This window comes from Carcharodon carcharias, chromosome 1, assembly GCF_017639515.1.
Source record: "Carcharodon carcharias isolate sCarCar2 chromosome 1, sCarCar2.pri, whole genome shotgun sequence".
Taxonomy (NCBI): Eukaryota; Metazoa; Chordata; class Chondrichthyes; order Lamniformes; family Lamnidae; genus Carcharodon; species Carcharodon carcharias.
Window position 1 is genome coordinate 167,368,281 of NC_054467.1, and position 18,014 is coordinate 167,386,294.

Here is an 18,014-nt window from a genome sequence, read left to right on the forward strand (position 1 = left end):
TGCTCCTGTTTCTGCTGCAGCCGCTGTTTCTGCTGCTGATTCTGATTCTGCTGCCGCTCCTGTTTTTGCTGCTACTATTTCTGCTGCTGCTCTTGTTTCTGCTGCTGCTTCTGTTTCTGCTACTGCTGTTTCCGCTGCTGCTCATGTTTCTGCAGCTGCTTCTGTTTCTGCTACTGCTGTTTCTGCTGCTGCCTCTGTTTCTGCTACTGCTTTGTCTGCTGCTGCTCCTGTTTCTGCAGCTGCTTCTGTTCCTGCTGCTGCTGTCTCTGCTGCTGCTGTCTCTGCTGCTACTGTTTCTGCTGCTGCTCCTGTTTCTGCAGCTGCTTCTGTTTCTGCTGCTGCTGTCTCTGCTGCTGCTGTTTCTGCTGCTGCTCTTGTTTCTGCTGCTGCCTCTGTTTCTGCTGCTTCTGTATCTGCTGATGCCTCTGTTTCTGCTGCTGCTCCTGTTTCTGCTACTGCTCTTGTTTCTGCAGCTGTTTCTGTTTCTGCTGCTTCTGTTTCTGCTGCTTCTATTTGTGCTGCTGCTCCTGTTTCTGCAGCTGTTTCTGTTTCTGCTGCTGCTGTCTCTGCTGCTGCTCTTGTTTCTGCTGCTGCTTCTGTTTCTGCTGCTGATTCTGTTTCTGCTGCTGATGCTGTCTCTGCTGCTGCTGTTTCTGCTGCTGCTCTTGTTTCTGCTGCTGCCTCTGTTTCTGCTGCTTCTGTATCTGCTGATGCCTCTATTTCTGCTGCTGCCTCTGTTTCTGCTGCTGCTCCTGTTTCTGCTGCTGCTGTTTCTGCTGCTGCTTCTGTTTCTGCTGCAGCTCCTGTTTCTGCTGCTGCTTCTTTTTCTGCTGCTGATTCTGTTTCTGCTGCTGCTGCTGTTTCTGCTGCTGCTTCTTTTTCTGCTGCCGATTCTGTTTCTGTTGCTGCTTCTGTTTCTGCTGCTGCTGTCTCTGCTGCTGCTGTTTCTGCTGCTGCTCTTGTTTCTGCTGCTGCCTCTGTTTCTGCTGCTTCTGTATCTGCTGATGCCTCTGTTTCTGCTGCTGCTCCTGTTTCTGCTACTGCTCTTGTTTCTGCAGCTGTTTCTGTTTCTGCTGCTTCTGTTTCTGCTGCTTCTATTTTTGCTGCTGCTCCTGTTTCTGCAGCTGTTTCTGTTTCTGCTGCTGCTGTCTCTGCTGCTGCTCTTGTTTCTGCTGCTGCTTCTGTTTCTGCTGCTGATTCTGTTTCTGCTGCTGATGCTGTCTCTGCTGCTGCTGTTTCTGCTGCTGCTCTTGTTTCTGCTGCTGCCTCTGTTTCTGCTGCTTCTGTATCTGCTGATGCCTCTATTTCTGCTGCTGCCTCTGTTTCTGCTGCTGCTTCTGTTTCTGCTACTGCTGTTTCTGCTGCTGCTACTGTTTCTGCAGCTGCTTCTGTTTCTCCTGCTACTGTTTCTGCTGCTGCTTCTGTTTCTGCTACTGCTGTTTCTGCTGCTGCACCTGTTTCTGCAGCTGCTTCTGTTTCTGCTGCAGCTGTCTCTGCTGCTGCTATCTCTGCTGCTGCTGTTTCTGCTGCTGCTCCTGTTTCTGCTGCTGCTTCTGTTTCTGCAGCTGCTTATGCTTCTGCTGCTGTTTCTGCTTCTTCTGTTTCTGCTGCTTCTATTTCTGCTGCTGCCTCTGTTTCTGCTGCTGCTCCTGTTTCTGCTGCTACTGTTTCTGTTGCCTATTCTGTTTCTGCTGCCGCTCCTGTTTCTGCTTCTGCCCCTGTTTCTGCTGCTACTGTATCTGCTGCTGCTTCTGTTTCTGCTGCCACTCCTGTTTCTGCTGCCACTCCTGTTTCTGCTGCTGCTCCTGTTTCTGCTGCTGCTCCTGTTTCTGCTGCCGCTCCTGTTTCTGCTGCCGGTCCTGTTTTTGCTTCTGCTCCTGTTTCTGCTGCCACTCCTGTTTCTGCTGCTGCTCTTGTTTCTACTTCTTCTATTTCTGCTGCTGCCTCTGTTTCTGCTGCTGCTCCTGTTTCTGCTGCTACTGTTTCTGCTGCTGATTCTGTTTCTGCAGCCGCTCCTGTTTCTGCTGCTGCCCCTGTTTCTGCTGCTACTGTTTCTGCTGCTGCTTCTGTTTCTGCTGCCACTCCTGTTTCTGCTGCTGTTCCTGTTTCTGCTGCTGCTCCTGTTTCTGCTGCCGGTCCTGTTTCTGCAGCTGCTCCTGTTTCTGCTGCCGCTCCTGTTTTTGCTGCTGCTCTTGTTTCTGCTGCTTCTATTTCTGTTGCTGCCTCTGTTTCTGCTGCTGCTCATGTTTCTGCTGCTGTTTCTGCTGCTTCTGTTTATGCAGCTGTTTCTGTTTCTGCTGCTGCTGATTCTGCTGCTGCTTCTGTTTCTGCTGCCGCTCCTGTTTCTGCTGCTGCCCCTGTTTCTGCTGCTTCTATTTCTGCTGCTGCTCTTGTTTCTGCTGCTGCCTCTGTTTCTGCTGCTTCTGTATCTGCTGATGCCTCTGTTTCTGCTGCTGCTCCTGTTTCTGCTGCTGCTCTTGTTTCTGCTGCTGCTTCTGTTTCTGCTGCTTCTATTTGTGCTGCTGCTCCTGTTTCTGCTGCTGCTCTTGTTTCTGCTGCTGCTTCTGTTTCTGCTGCTGATTCTGTTTCTGCTGCTGCTGCTGTCTCTGCTGCTGCTGTTTCTGCTGCTGCTCTTGTTTCTGCTGCTGCCTCTGTTTCTGCTGCTTCTGTATCTGCTGATGCCTCTATTTCTGCTGCTGCCTCTGTTTCTGCTGCTGCTCCTTTTTCTGCTGCTGCTGTTTCTGCTGCTGATTCTGTTTCTGCTGCTGCTGCTGTTTCTGCTGCTGCTTCTTTTTCTGCTGCCGATTCTGTTTCTGCTGCTGCTCCTGTTTCTGCTGCTGCTCTTGTTTCTGCTGCTGCTTCTGTTTCTGCTGCTTCTATTTGTGCTGCTGCTCCTGTTTCTGCTGCTGCTCTTGTTTCTGCTGCTGCTTCTGTTTCTGCTGCTGATTCTGTTTCTGCTGCTGCTGCTGTCTCTGCTGCTGCTGTTTCTGCTGCTGCTCTTGTTTCTGCTGCTGCCTCTGTTTCTGCTGCTTCTGTATCTGCTGATGCCTCTATTTCTGCTGCTGCCTCTGTTTCTGCTGCTGCTCCTTTTTCTGCTGCTGCTGTTTCTGCTGCTGATTCTGTTTCTGCTGCTGCTGCTGTTTCTGCTGCTGCTTCTTTTTCTGCTGCCGATTCTGTTTCTGCTGCTGCTCCTGTTTCTGCTACTGCTCTTGTTTCTGCAGCTGTTTCTGTTTCTGCTGCTTCTGTTTCTGCTGCTTCTATTTGTGCTGCTGCTCCTGTTTCTGCAGCTGTTTCTGTTTCTGCTGCTGCTGTCTCTGCTGCTGCTCTTGTTTCTGCTGCTGCTTCTGTTTCTGCTGCTGATTCTGTTTCTGCTGCTGATGCTGTCTCTGCTGCTGCTGTTTCTGCTGCTGCTCTTGTTTATGCTGCTGCTGTTTCTGCTGCTTCTTCTGTTTCAGCTGCTGCTCTTTCTGCTGCTTCTGTTTCTGCTGCCGCTGTTTCTGCTTCTTCTCCTGTTTCTGCTGCTGCTTCTGTTTCTGCAGCTGCTTCTGTTTCTGCTGCTGCTGTTTCTGCTGCTGCTCTTTCTGCTGCTTCTTTTTCTGCTGCAGCTTCTGTTTCTGCTGCTTCTGTTTTTGCTGTTGCTGTTTCTGCTGCTGCTCTTGTTTCTGCTGCTTCTATTTCTGCTGCTGCCTCTGTTTCTGCTGCTGCTCCTGTTTCTGCTGCTACTGTTTCTGCTGCTGATTCTGTTTCTGCTGCCGCTCCTGTTTCTGCTGCTGCCTCTGTTTCTGCTGCTACTGTTTCTGCTGCTGCTTCTGTTTCTGCTGCCACTCCTGTTTCTGCTGCCGCTCCTGATTCTATTTCTGCTGCTCCTGTTTCTGCTGCCGCTCCTTTTCTGCTGCCGATCCTGTTTCTGCTGCTGCTCCTGTTTCTGCTGCCGCTCCTTTTCCTGCTGCCGGTCCTGTTTCTGCTGCTGCTCCTCTTTCTGCTGCCGATCCTATTTCTGCTGCTGCTCTTGTTTCTGCTGCTTCTATTTCTGTTGCTGCCTCTGTTTCTACTGCTGCTCCTGTTTCTGCTGCTGCTTCTGTTTCTGCTGCTGCTCCTGTTTCTGCTGCAGCCGCTGTTTCTGCTGCTGATTCTGATTCTGCTGCCGCTCCTGTTTTTGCTGCTACTATTTCTGCTGCTGCTCTTGTTTCTGCTGCTGCTTCTGTTTCTGCTACTGCTGTTTCCGCTGCTGCTCATGTTTCTGCAGCTGCTTCTGTTTCTGCTACTGCTGTTTCTGCTGCTGCCTCTGTTTCTGCTGCTGCTCCTGTTTCTGCTACTGCTCTTGTTTCTGCAGCTGTTTCTGTTTCTGCTGCTTCTGTTTCTGCTGCTTCTATTTGTGCTGCTGCTCCTGTTTCTGCAGCTGTTTCTGTTTCTGCTGCTGCTGTCTCTGCTGCTGCTCTTGTTTCTGCTGCTGCTTCTGTTTCTGCTGCTGATTCTGTTTCTGCTGCTGATGCTGTCTCTGCTGCTGCTGTTTCTGCTGCTGCTCTTGTTTCTGCTGCTGCCTCTGTTTCTGCTGCTTCTGTATCTGCTGATGCCTCTATTTCTGCTGCTGCCTCTGTTTCTGCTGCTGCTCCTGTTTCTGCTGCTGCTGTTTCTGCTGCTGCTTCTGTTTCTGCTGCCGCTCCTGTTTCTGCTGCTGCTTCTTTTTCTGCTGCTGATTCTGTTTCTGCTGCTGCTGCTGTTTCTGCTGCTGCTTCTTTTTCTGCTGCCGATTCTGTTTCTGTTGCTGCTTCTGTTTCTGCTGCTGCTGTCTCTGCTGCTGCTGTTTCTGCTGCTGCTCTTGTTTCTGCTGCTGCCTCTGTTTCTGCTGCTTCTGTATCTGCTGATGCCTCTGTTTCTGCTGCTGCTCCTGTTTCTGCTACTGCTCTTGTTTCTGCAGCTGTTTCTGTTTCTGCTGCTTCTGTTTCTGCTGCTTCTATTTGTGCTGCTGCTCCTGTTTCTGCAGCTGTTTCTGTTTCTGCTGCTGCTGTCTCTGCTGCTGCTCTTGTTTCTGCTGCTGCTTCTGTTTCTGCTGCTGATTCTGTTTCTGCTGCTGATGCTGTCTCAGCTGCTGCTGTTTCTGCTGCTGCTCTTGTTTCTGCTGCTGCCTCTGTTTCTGCTGCTTCTGTATCTGCTGATGCCTCTATTTCTGCTGCTGCCTCTGTTTCTGCTGCTGCTTCTGTTTCTGCTACTGCTGTTTCTGCTGCTGCTACTGTTTCTGCAGCTGCTTCTGTTTCTCCTGCTACTGTTTCTGCTGCTGCTTCTGTTTCTGCTACTGCTGTTTCTGCTGCTGCACCTGTTTCTGCAGCTGCTTCTGTTTCTGCTGCAGCTGTCTCTGCTGCTGCTATCTCTGCTGCTGCTGTTTCTGCTGCTGCTCCTGTTTCTGCTGCTGCTTCTGTTTCTGCAGCTGCTTATGCTTCTGCTGCTGTTTCTGCTTCTTCTGTTTCTGCTGCTTCTATTTCTGCTGCTGCCTCTGTTTCTGCTGCTGCTCCTGTTTCTGCTGCTACTGTTTCTGTTGCCTATTCTGTTTCTGCTGCCGCTCCTGTTTCTGCTTCTGCCCCTGTTTCTGCTGCTACTGTATCTGCTGCTGCTTCTGTTTCTGCTGCCACTCCTGTTTCTGCTGCCACTCCTGTTTCTGCTGCTGCTCCTGTTTCTGCTGCCGCTCCTGTTTCTGCTGCCGGTCCTGTTTTTGCTTCTGCTCCTGTTTCTGCTGCCACTCCTGTTTCTGCTGCTGCTCTTGTTTCTACTTCTTCTATTTCTGCTGCTGCCTCTGTTTCTGCTGCTGCTCCTGTTTCTGCTGCTACTGTTTCTGCTGCTGATTCTGTTTCTGCAGCCGCTCCTGTTTCTGCTGCTGCCCCTGTTTCTGCTGCTACTGTTTCTGCTGCTGCTTCTGTTTCTGCTGCCACTCCTGTTTCTGCTGCTGTTCCTGTTTCTGCTGCTGCTCCTGTTTCTGCTGCCGGTCCTGTTTCTGCAGCTGCTCCTGTTTCTGCTGCCGCTCCTGTTTTTGCTGCTGCTCTTGTTTCTGCTGCTTCTATTTCTGTTGCTGCCTCTGTTTCTGCTGCTGCTCATGTTTCTGCTGCTGTTTCTGCTGCTTCTGTTTATGCAGCTGTTTCTGTTTCTGCTGCTGCTGATTCTGCTGCTGCTTCTGTTTCTGCTGCCGCTCCTGTTTCTGCTGCTGCCCCTGTTTCTGCTGCTTCTATTTCTGCTGCTGCTCTTGTTTCTGCTGCTGCCTCTGTTTCTGCTGCTTCTGTATCTGCTGATGCCTCTGTTTCTGCTGCTGCTCCTGTTTCTGCTGCTGCTCTTGTTTCTGCTGCTGCTTCTGTTTCTGCTGCTTCTATTTGTGCTGCTGCTCCTGTTTCTGCTGCTGCTCTTGTTTCTGCTGCTGCTTCTGTTTCTGCTGCTGCTGCTGTCTCTGCTGCTGCTGTTTCTGCTGCTGCTCTTGTTTCTGCTGCTGCCTCTGTTTCTGCTGCTTCTGTATCTGCTGATGCCTCTATTTCTGCTGCTGCCTCTGTTTCTGCTGCTGCTCCTTTTTCTGCTGCTGCTGTTTCTGCTGCTGATTCTGTTTCTGCTGCTGCTGCTGTTTCTGCTGCTGCTTCTTTTTCTGCTGCCGATTCTGTTTCTGCTGCTGCTCTTGTTTCTGCTGCTGCTCCTGTTTCTACTGCTGCTTCTGTTTCTGCTGCTGCTGCTGTTTCTGCTGCTGCTGTTTCTACTGCTGCTCCTGCTTCTGCTGCTGCTGTTTCTTCTGCTGTGCCTGCCTCTGCTGCTGATTCTGTTTCTGCTGCTGCTGTTTCTGCTGCTTCTGTTTCTGCTGCTGCTTCTGTTTCTCCTGCTGCTGTTTCTGCTGCTTCTGTTTCTGCTGCTGCTTCTGTTTCTTCTACTGCTTCTGTTTATGCTGCTGCTGTTTCTGCTTCTGCTTCTGTTTCTGCTGCTGCTTTTGTTTTTGCTGCTCTTTTTTCTGCTGCTGCTTCTGTTTCTTCTGCTGCTTCTGTTTCTTCTGCTGCTTCTGTTTCTGCTGCTGCTTCTGTTTATGCTGCTGCTGTTTCTGCTGCTTCTTCTGTTTCAGCTGCTGCTCTTTCTGCTGCTTCTGTTTCTGCTGCCGCTGTTTCTGCTTCTTCTCCTGTTTCTGCTGCTGCTTCTGTTTCTGCAGCTGCTTCTGTTTCTGCTGCTGCTGTTTCTGCTGCTGCTCTTTCTGCTGCTTCTTTTTCTGCTGCAGCTTCTGTTTCTGCTGCTTCTGTTTTTGCTGTTGCTGTTTCTGCTGCTGCTCTTGTTTCTGCTGCTTCTATTTCTGCTGCTGCCTCTGTTTCTGCTGCTGCCTCTGTTTCTGCTGCTACTGTTTCTGCTGCTGCTTCTGTTTCTGCTGCCACTCCTGTTTCTGCTGCCGCTCCTGATTCTATTTCTGCTGCTCCTGTTTCTGCTGCCGCTCCTTTTCTGCTACCGATCCTGTTTCTGCTGCTGCTCCTGTTTCTGCTGCCGCTCCTTTTCCTGCTGCCGGTCCTGTTTCTGCTGCTGCTCCTCTTTCTGCTGCCGATCCTATTTCTGCTGCTGCTCTTGTTTCTGCTGCTTCTATTTCTGTTGCTGCCTCTGTTTCTGCTGCTGCTCCTGTTTCTGCTGCTGCTTCTGTTTCTGCTGCTGCTCCTGTTTCTGCTGCAGCCGCTGTTTCTGCTGCTGATTCTGATTCTGCTGCCGCTCCTGTTTTTGCTGCTACTATTTCTGCTGCTGCTCTTGTTTCTGCTGCTGCTTCTGTTTCTGCTACTGCTGTTTCCGCTGCTGCTCATGTTTCTGCAGCTGCTTCTGTTTCTGCTACTGCTGTTTCTGCTGCTGCCTCTGTTTCTGCTACTGCTTTGTCTGCTGCTGCTCCTGTTTCTGCAGCTGCTTCTGTTCCTGCTGCTGCTGTCTCTGCTGCTGCTGTCTCTGCTGCTACTGTTTCTGCTGCTGCTCCTGTTTCTGCAGCTGCTTCTGTTTCTGCTGCTGCTGTCTCTGCTGCTGCTGTTTCTGCTGCTGCTCTTGTTTCTGCTGCTGCCTCTGTTTCTGCTGCTTCTGTATCTGCTGATGCCTCTGTTTCTGCTGCTGCTCCTGTTTCTGCTACTGCTCTTGTTTCTGCAGCTGTTTCTGTTTCTGCTGCTTCTGTTTCTGCTGCTTCTATTTGTGCTGCTGCTCCTGTTTCTGCAGCTGTTTCTGTTTCTGCTGCTGCTGTCTCTGCTGCTGCTCTTGTTTCTGCTGCTGCTTCTGTTTCTGCTGCTGATTCTGTTTCTGCTGCTGATGCTGTTTCTGCTGCTGCTGTTTCTGCTGCTGCTCTTGTTTCTGCTGATGCCTCTGTTTCTGCTGCTTCTGTATCTGCTGATGCCTCTATTTCTGCTGCTGCCTCTGTTTCTGCTGCTGCTCCTGTTTCTGCTGCTGCTGTTTCTGCTGCTGCTTCTGTTTCTGCTGCCGCTCCTGTTTCTGCTGCTGCTTCTTTTTCTGCTGCTGATTCTGTTTCTGCTGCTGCTGCTGTTTCTGCTGCTGCTTCTTTTTCTGCTGCCGATTCTGCTTCTGTTGCTGCTTCTGTTTCTGCTGCTGCTGTCTCTGCTGCTGCTGTTTCTGCTGCTGCTCTTGTTTCTGCTGCTGCCTCTGTTTCTGCTGCTTCTGTATCTGCTGATGCCTCTGTTTCTGCTGCTGCTCCTGTTTCTGCTACTGCTCTTGTTTCTGCAGCTGTTTCTGTTTCTGCTGCTTCTGTTTCTGCTGCTTCTATTTGTGCTGCTGCTCCTGTTTCTGCAGCTGTTTCTGTTTCTGCTGCTGCTGTCTCTGCTGCTGCTCTTGTTTCTGCTGCTGCTTCTGTTTCTGCTGCTGATTCTGTTTCTGCTGCTGATGCTGTCTCTGCTGCTGCTGTTTCTGCTGCTGCTCTTGTTTCTGCTGCTGCCTCTGTTTCTGCTGCTTCTGTATCTGCTGATGCCTCTATTTCTGCTGCTGCCTCTGTTTCTGCTGCTGCTCCTGTTTCTGCTGCTGCTGTTTCTGCTGCTGCTTCTGTTTCTGCTGCCGCTCCTGTTTCTGCTGCTGCTTCTTTTTCTGCTGCTGATTCTGTTTCTGCTGCTGCTGCTGTTTCTGCTGCTGCTTCTTTTTCTGCTGCCGATTCTGTTTCTGTTGCTGCTTCTGTTTCTGCTGCTGCTCCTGTTTCTGCTGCTGCTTCTGTTTCTGCTGCTGCTGCTGTTTCTGCTGCTGCTGTTTCTACTGCTACTCCTGCTTCTGCTGCTGCTGTTTCTTCTGCTGTGCCTGCCTCTGCTGCTGATTCTGTTTCTGCTGCTGCTGTTTCTGCTGCTTCTGTTTCTGCTGCTGCTTCTGTTTCTGCTGCTGCTGTTTCTGCTGCTTCTGTTTCTGCTGCTGCTTCTGTTTCTTCTACTGCTTCTGTTTATGCTGCCTCTGTTTCTGCTGCTGCTTCTGTTTCTGCTGCTGCTTTTGTTTTTGCTGCTCTTTTTTCTGCTGCTGCTTCTGTTTCTTCTGCTGCTTCTGTTTCTGCTGCTGCTCCTGTTTATGCTGCTGCTGTTTCTGCTGCTGCTTCTGTTTCAGCTGCTGCTCTTTCTGCTGCTTCTGTTTCTGCTGCTGCTGTTTCTGCTTCTTCTCCTGTTTGTGCTGCTGCTTCTGTTTCTGCTGCTGCTGTCTCTGCTGCTGCTCTTGTTTCTGCTGCTGCTTCTGTTTCTGCTGCTTCTATTTCTGCTGCTGCTTCTGTTTCTGCTTCTTCTCCTGTTTCTGCTGCTGCTTCTGTTTCTGCTGCTGCTGTCTCTGCTGTTGCTCTTGTTTCTGCTGCTGCTTCTGTTTCTGCTGCTTCTATTTGTGCTGCTGCTTCTGTTTCTGCTGCCACTCCTGTTTCTGCTGCCACTCCTGTTTCTGCTGCTGCTGTCTCTGCTGCTCTTCTGTTTCTGCTGCTGCTGTTTCTGCTGCTTCTCCTGTTTCTGCAGCTGCTTCTGTTTCTGCTGCTTCTATTTCTACTGCTGCTTCTGTTTCTGCTGCTGCTCTTTCTGCTGCTTCTGTTTCTGCTGCTGCTGTTTCTTCTGCTTCTCCTGTTTCTGCAGCTTCTTCTGTTTCTGCTGCTGCTGTTTCTGATGCTGCTTCTGTTTATGCTGCCACTCCTGTTTCTGCTGCTGCTTCTTTTTCTGCTGCTGATTCTGTTTCTGCTGCTGCTGCTGTTTCTGCTGCTGCTTCTTTTTCTGCTGCTGCTCCTGTTTCTACTGCTTCTGTTTCTGCTGCTGCTCATGTTTCTGCTGCTGCTCCTGTTTCTGCTACTGCTGCTTTGTTGTTCCTCATCTGCGCTCCAAGGTAAAGCTTCATAAGCTGCTGCAATGCTGAGCTCAGGACTGACAGCTGGGAAGTGCAAATCAAAATCATGAAAACTCCAAGGTTGTAGAAATGATCTCCAAAGTAGTGAAAGTACATAGTTAAAAACTATCCTGTGAGCAAAAGCCTTTCACCTAGACAAGCAAGTAGGTGTAAGAGATCTCAATACTTCAAGCATTGCTTCCTGAGAATTGCTTACACCTGTCAAATCCATTGTTCTGTCCCCTTTTTTTATCTGCCAAATCCCAGGAAGCTTGAAAATCTGTGCCAACTGTTAAATTCAAAATCCTGCCTTAAGAAAGCAATTAATGAACAGTTTATATATTTACATGTAGATCTGCCTGGTCACATGGGGTATTCACACACACTGCAGATTGCATTCACTTTAAATGTGAATATCAACAGATTCTTCCTATCTTCCTGCCATACCTCCAGTTTCAGGTTTTTTACTTGCCGCCTGCACAGAAATCTACCCACCTGGGCAGGTTAAAACTCCCCCCTATAAATCACAAATTTCTGGATTCAAGTCCCACTTCAGGGCTTGAGCATAAAAATCAAGGCTGACCCTCCAGTGCTGCACTGAGGGAGCTCTGCACTGTCAGAGACGCTGTCTTTGGATGAGATGTTAAAGCGAGGCCCCATCTGCCTGCTCAGGTAGATGTAAAAGATCCCTTGATGCTACTTGGAAGAACAGAGGAGCTATCCCTGGGGCAGAAATTTTCCTCCCGTGGACGGGTGCGAGCCCGACCCAAATGGGAGTGAAATATTGCGCAATGTTTCAGTTGGCAAGCACGCGCAAGAGGCGGCAGAACGCCCGCCGAAAATTAAGAAGCCTATTAAGGCCCTTAAATAGGTAATTCATTTGTCAACTGTCCGGTTGATGAGCAGGTGAATAGGTCAGTGGCCTTTGCATTTTTTTATGAAACCTCATCCACGAGTGGGATGAGGTTTCCAATGGTTACTAAAAAAAACTTTTTAACATCATTTTTAACGTGCCCCTCTTCATGTGACTGAGTCACAAGTGGGGACATGTTTATGTCATTTGGAAAATATTCATTTTTCATTTTAAAATTCGTCTGCCCTTTGAGGCAGCTCTGTGCATTCAGGGAGCTTTCAGTGCTCACTCCCCCACGCATGCGCAGGATTCAGCGCACGTGCTCCTCCTGCCCCAACACCGGCAGCACTGAGGCCTTTAGTGCACGTTTCACACTGGCTGGCTGTTAATTGGCCAGTCAGCGTGAAATCGCGGTCGGAGCCCGACCATGGGTGGCAGACCGTCTCACGACATTCCTGGGCCCGGCCACCTCACCCGCCCGATGAGGGGGAAATTCTGCCACTGGTGTTCTGGCCCTGGTGTGACTCAATCAAGATCACGCAAAAAAACAGATTTTCTAGTCATGATCACATTGCTGTTTGTGGGAGTGTGGTGAATGCAAATTAGCTGCCGCGTTTACTGCATTACACTTCAAAAAGTACTTAGTTGGCTGTATGTGGTCTGAGGTCTCCGGCGGTCAGAAAAAGTTTTTATTTTTTTCCCCAACAACATAGGGAGCTCTCAGTTTGTTTCCTTAAAAAGGAATTGCTGTTCTTTTCACAGTTCACACTGGTTTTAGTTCTGGCAGACTGAGGGCAAACTGCATCTTGCTTTGTCCATGTGCAATGATGCATATCTTGAAGTTTTACCAAGAGACAAATTGATTTCTTCATCATAAAATAGTGTGGCTTGTCAGAACCTATCAGAAAGTTGTCCTGAAAAGGATGTATTAACTTTTTTTGTGCTAATTCTATCTAAATTGGGTCTGAAATTCCTGAGTATCTGCTCTGCTGGTGCAAACTCAGTGAACTGAAACTACTGCTTGCCCTCATTCCAGGCCAGTGATTGCATGTTAAATCCCAGGAATAAGATCATCTGTGCGGCAGGCGTGAGCCACTATGATTATTGAGAGGGTGTCTTGAAAACTGTCTCTTATTCAGTTCTTCTCCACATTATGGAAACCTTGAGGAAGATGAATGATCCCTTGTTGGATTGTTTCCATTTCAGTAGCAGAGGCCCACTTGCACCCTGTCAGCTGGTGCAAGTTCCACTGAGACTTACAGAAAGTATCAAGAGCAGAAATTCTAGGGCAGGTCAGGACTACTTCTTCTGGACATGGAAGTAGCAGGCAGGTGCAATTTAAAACAGTGGTGAAATCCTGCTGGAAGCAAATTCTGCTCTATTCAATATTCCAATCCAGAGATTAACTGGGATTTCAACACTTAATGGAATTTCAACAGCATTGTATTTAAATATTTTTTTGTTTGAGTATCCTGTTATTTCTTTTATCTATTTATCCTGTAAATTAGTTTGAATACATAGTATCAGCCTGCACATTCCTGTCTAGAGGTGACACATCTTCCTGCAAGTGTTTTATTGTAAATAGGTGTAAATGATTGCTTAGACATATCTCATGTGCAATAGTGAATAAACACAACATGTGAAAGTATTTTCCCTTTGGGTTAAAGAACCTGGTCTGTTTATGCGAGCTGCACTTTAGTGATAACCACAATTGCAAATTTTGGGAAAAGCTCAAACTGTAATTTTAGCAATGGAAATTGGAAATTTCCATGCATTATGGAGTCGTAAAATAATTCAACACAGAAGGATTCCATTCAGTCCAGTGAGTCTACACTGACTCTTGCAAAAAGCAATCCAGTTAATCTCACAGGTCTGCTCTTTCCCCACTGTATTGTATACAGCTTTTGTCAGCTTATTTAAGAAAGAATATATTTACTTTGGAAACAGTTCAGAGAAGGTTCAAGCAGGCTGAAGGGTTTGTCTTATGAGGAAAAGTTGATCAGGTTGAGCCTATACCCATTGGCATTTAGAAGAATGAGAGATGATCTTAATGACACATATAAGATTCTAAGGGGGCTTGACAGGGTGGATGTTGAGAGGACGATTCCCCTTGTTGAGGAATCTGGAACTAGGCTGCAACGTTTCAAAGTAAGGGCCTCCCATTTAAGATGGAGAGATGAGGAGGAAGTCCTTCTCTCAGAAGGTCATTATTGTTTGGAATTCTCTTTCGCTGAGAGTAGAGGAGGCCAGGTCATTGAATATATTCAAGGCTGAGTTAGATAGATTTTTGATTGACAATCCAATAATGTCAGTGGACATATATCACTGTTCCCTCATTGTCGCTGGGTCAATGGGTAACAGCATTGTGGGAGAACTTTAAACAAAGGTTGCAAGGGTTAAAGAAGGCACACCACCATTTTCTTCAGGACAACTAGGGATGGAAAATAAATTTAGGCCTTGCCACCCACATGCCAAGTGTGAATAAGGGAAAATCATATGTAAAAAGTGGTGCCAATGGAACTCAAGTCCAAAATGCCTGCAATGGTGTTGATAAATAAAAAGGCTAAAGAATTGTTCTGACTGCTAAACATAGCAACCTTATAAATGCATCCCTGAAGATTTATTTTGTGAAAAGCATAATTATGTTCTATTTGAGCATTTTTTTTTAGCTTGTTATTTCCAGCAAAATGACAAATGTGTTCAAATGTTTCATAATTATAATTCTGCTGGAATCTTAATCAGAACAAATCTTTCAGGGTGGATTTAAAGTAGCTACACATAGTGACCAGAGCAACCTTCTTCCAAAGTGAGAGCAAAGCCTCAAAAGTAAGTTAAATTTAATCAATTCAACTGAGTAAATTAGCATTTGGAAGGCCTTGTGGTTCAGTGAGTAGTGTTCCTGCCTCTGGGCCAGAAGCTCCAGGTTCAACTTCCACTCCAGGACTTGATGGTCAAAGAAGGTGCATTCATAATGTGGCCAATCAACCTGCAAATCCTTCCAACATACACCAATGGCAGGCTGTAAAAGTGGGAGAGATTCTTGGTCAGCCATGTGATGGAAAGAAATGGGAGCATCTACCATCACTATCCATAGCTCCAGGCTACAACATGCATATAAAAGTGTATGCGCGGAATTCTCTGCTCCCATTGGCAGCAGGTGTGTTTGGCGGCATGAGCAGATAATTTGGCGGGAAGACCAAAAATCCGTTTCAAGACATAATGAATGACAGGCCAGTGTTTCCCGCCATCAGACATCAGGATCCTCATTGTAGTATATCTGCATATCATTATAAGCCCAGCTCACCAAAACAACCCCCCAGTGCCAGATCATCCAAGCACATCAGTGTGATTGCACGCAGACATGTTTCACAACTGTACATAAGCGACATACACGTGTTGAGCTGCACTTCGCTTGGGACTTCAAGGTTTGCTTGCCTACCTTGCCTCAGGCAGCCCTTGTAGTCATCAGCACCAGGCTTCGCAGACAGCACCACATCACTTTTAGAGAGGCTATGGGGCAGGTCTCTACCCACAGGCCAGCCATAAGGTGGGGGTGGCTTCTCAATGGTTGCAGGGCTAGTGTTTGCTTGGGGAAGGGAGAGAAGTGGCCTCAGCCAAGGGAAGAGGCTGCAGGGTGAGGACTGTATTGGGAAAGGTGGCATCCTAGGTCTGTATGGGGACATAAGTTGACCTCTGCAAGCTGCCTCAAGATGGTGAGGGTTGAGGAGGCAGTCTTCAGAGGATATCAGGCCAAATGGAGATGTGAGAGCGTGTGAAAGAGTGATGATATCCCTTGAGCTAGCAGTGAGTGAGATGCCAGCGAATGTGTGATGGCCTTGTGAGTGTGTGAGTTTAAAGTGATGAGATGGTTGCATTACCCTGGTAGTACGAATGTGATCATTCATCCTCTACCTGCATTGGATGGCAACCTCCTCTGTGCAACATTGGCACTGATCACCACTGCCATCACCTACCAAGCTAGAGTGGTAATGTTGCTGCCCCTCCTTTGGCCAGAGTGGGGTTAGGGGACATCACGGTGGGCCTCCACGGCACCCAAAAGGCACTCAAGGGATGTGTTACTAAACCAGGGGGCAGTAGTATTCCTGCCTTTTGGGGCCGTGTCTTCTTTGCAGCAGTCCTGGGCTAGAAGCACTGGAAGGTGTGCACGTGGCAGCTATTTAAATGTAGCTATTTAAACGGTGTGATTAGGTGGTGAGGTGATGGCATGGTAGGTGAATTGGAACCTGTCCACTATCAAAATGGCATGTTTCCCAGGAATGCATGATTAATGAGGAAGGATTGGGATGATATGGCATGGAAAGCCGCATCGCGGCTGGTGGGTAAAATGGCCTTTCTCATGGCTGCTACTGCACTTAGTGGGATCTGGGATGATTCTGCCCCATGTTGCCATAGCAACTTGGACTCCTTGGAGAGCCGGTTGCCTTAGTTGGCTGGACAGCTAGGGATTCAATCCTCATTCTGGCTGGCATGGATTCAGGCCCTGTTTCCCTCCCTACCCATGGTGGCGATCACCACACTGGTGTTCAGACTTGTCTCTGGGCAGAGAACTCAAGCAGAAAAAATTGGTACAATGAAGGTACACAGAATATAATCTAAGGCTCTGGATAGCAGGTCTACAATGTCAAAATAGACATATATCTAGAGGCAATTAAAATCACTGAAGAAGTCTTGCTTGAATGGGCATTATTCAAATTAATGAGACGGAATAATAAAATAAATTGTGGCAACTGATGAAAAAGAAAGCAAATGCAAACTTATGGCTTTTTGCTCAAAATATTAAGACTTAAAATTTCACTCAGGTTGGAAGGTTAGCATAGACTGGCTGCAGGAATGAACCTTGTGCCTTAATGGGCAGGCCCAAGGCCACCTGATATTGGGCTTCAGGCCTTACTTATACAAAGTTATTATGCTAAGCATCCTTAGGCTGCTCGCCCCTCCGGCAAAGACACATTGAGTTTCAGATCACTGTGGAACTAGCAGCTTGTCTCTGGTAAGTCACTAAAAGGAAAGAGCATATGATTTGGGGTGATGGCTGACTGGGAAAGGAAAGGCAATTTGGAAAGGGAGGGTGACTGGGACAGTGGAGCAAACCGACAGAGGGTTATTCACCCTCCAGATGTGGAAAGATCTTGACATCAGGATGGGAGGTGCAATTGGCTCATCAGGTTTGGAGTCAAGGAGGTGGTCAGGATGTGCAAGATGTGACTAGCAGCAACCACAGTTTTAATGTGGTGTTGGGAGGGACTATCAAGTCGGTACTATTTAACCAACTTACACTGCTGGTGTTTTGTTCGGCCACATGTAGATTTTGTTTACTTCATCACAGCAAGACAATACCAATATGGATGCAGAGGGGCTTGATACAGTGCCCTAAAAACACGAGTGGTGCCATTAAATGCCTAGGCAAATATTTCAGATCAATTTCATTACCGATCTGAGGATTTCAATTATTTCAAGTGACCACCAGTGTCACCCTAAATAAGGTGATGATCAATTTAGCTATGGACTGAACACCCATGCACACCAGCCTCTGCCTGTTAAATTGGTTATTGTTGCATTTGCTTTACACTGGTAAAGTGGCCACAATGATGTTGAATTTATGTCAAGAGAAATAACGCAAAAGAAAATGAAGTCTGTTACCTAATTTCTGCTGGCTGTGCTTTCTTTATACATTCACTACTTTTACAAAATGAACACACAGCAGAAAATAAGGCCAAAAATGATGTACAATTTGCTGTTTCCTTTTCTTATAATCATGCTGTATAATTATCTTCTCATGGATCCAAATCCTCCCTACTGACTGCCATTATGATTTAAAATGTTGAGTCATACTTCCCCACAATGTGTATTTTTAAAGCAATTTGGAGTGGTCTTTATAACTGTCTTTCTCTCCAAGATAAACTCAACATTCTTGCCTCTGAGATAAAATTGTTACCACAAAATTCTCAACGATTTGTGTCTTTTTCCTCTGCATTCAATTCTTTACAAGTGTCTTCAGAGAGTGCATGTTGTTTTAACCAGCCTTTCTGGAGTAAGTCATTAGTTGCTCATGAGCAAATGCTGCAGCAAGATTCTGGTAGCATTAACAAGTATAATAGCAATTTCCCTGAGATCTTTTGTGAAAGTAAACAGTTACAAAAATAAATGCATTCCTCCAAAAGTCCATGAGCAGCTAGGGCAGGATAACACCTCCTGGTAGGCATCAGGAAGGGAACATACATTGCATGCAGTTGGTGGGCAGGCAGTTATGCCATGACTATAAGTGCATCATGGTACCCACCCAACACCATCTGTGACAGCTTGCTCAGCTCATCCCTCAGAGGCCTCTGCTTATTTAAAGAAAACATTTACGCAATCTTCAAAGATTAAAGCAACTTTCCTTGCCTGACTTCCCTTCCCCAATCCCCACGCTGAACGGGTCCCACTTTTTCTCTGCTGTAGGTTGATACAGCTCATTATCAGTAAGCACACTGGGCTTCCATGTTACGAGAGGTCCCTTCTTGGCCAGAAAATGGGAACTTCCAGCAAGGGCAGCATCACCCTGACCCAGCTGGCCTTGTAAGGGTTAGACAGAGACTCTGCCCCTTACAATGTTGACTGATATTTCCTAACTAGAGAGATTGAGGAACTGTTGAGACAATTCAGCCTTCAGTGTATGACACACTAAAAGCAAGAAAGTAAACTTTGATGTTTGGTCATTCATTAGTTAAACACTGAAAATTTACATTTCAACCAGCCAAGAGCAGCACCAGGCATAATTAAAAATGAGCTGCTAACCTGGTGAAGCTAAAGCACAGGACGACGTGCAGCAGAAGCAGGATGATATACACAGAGC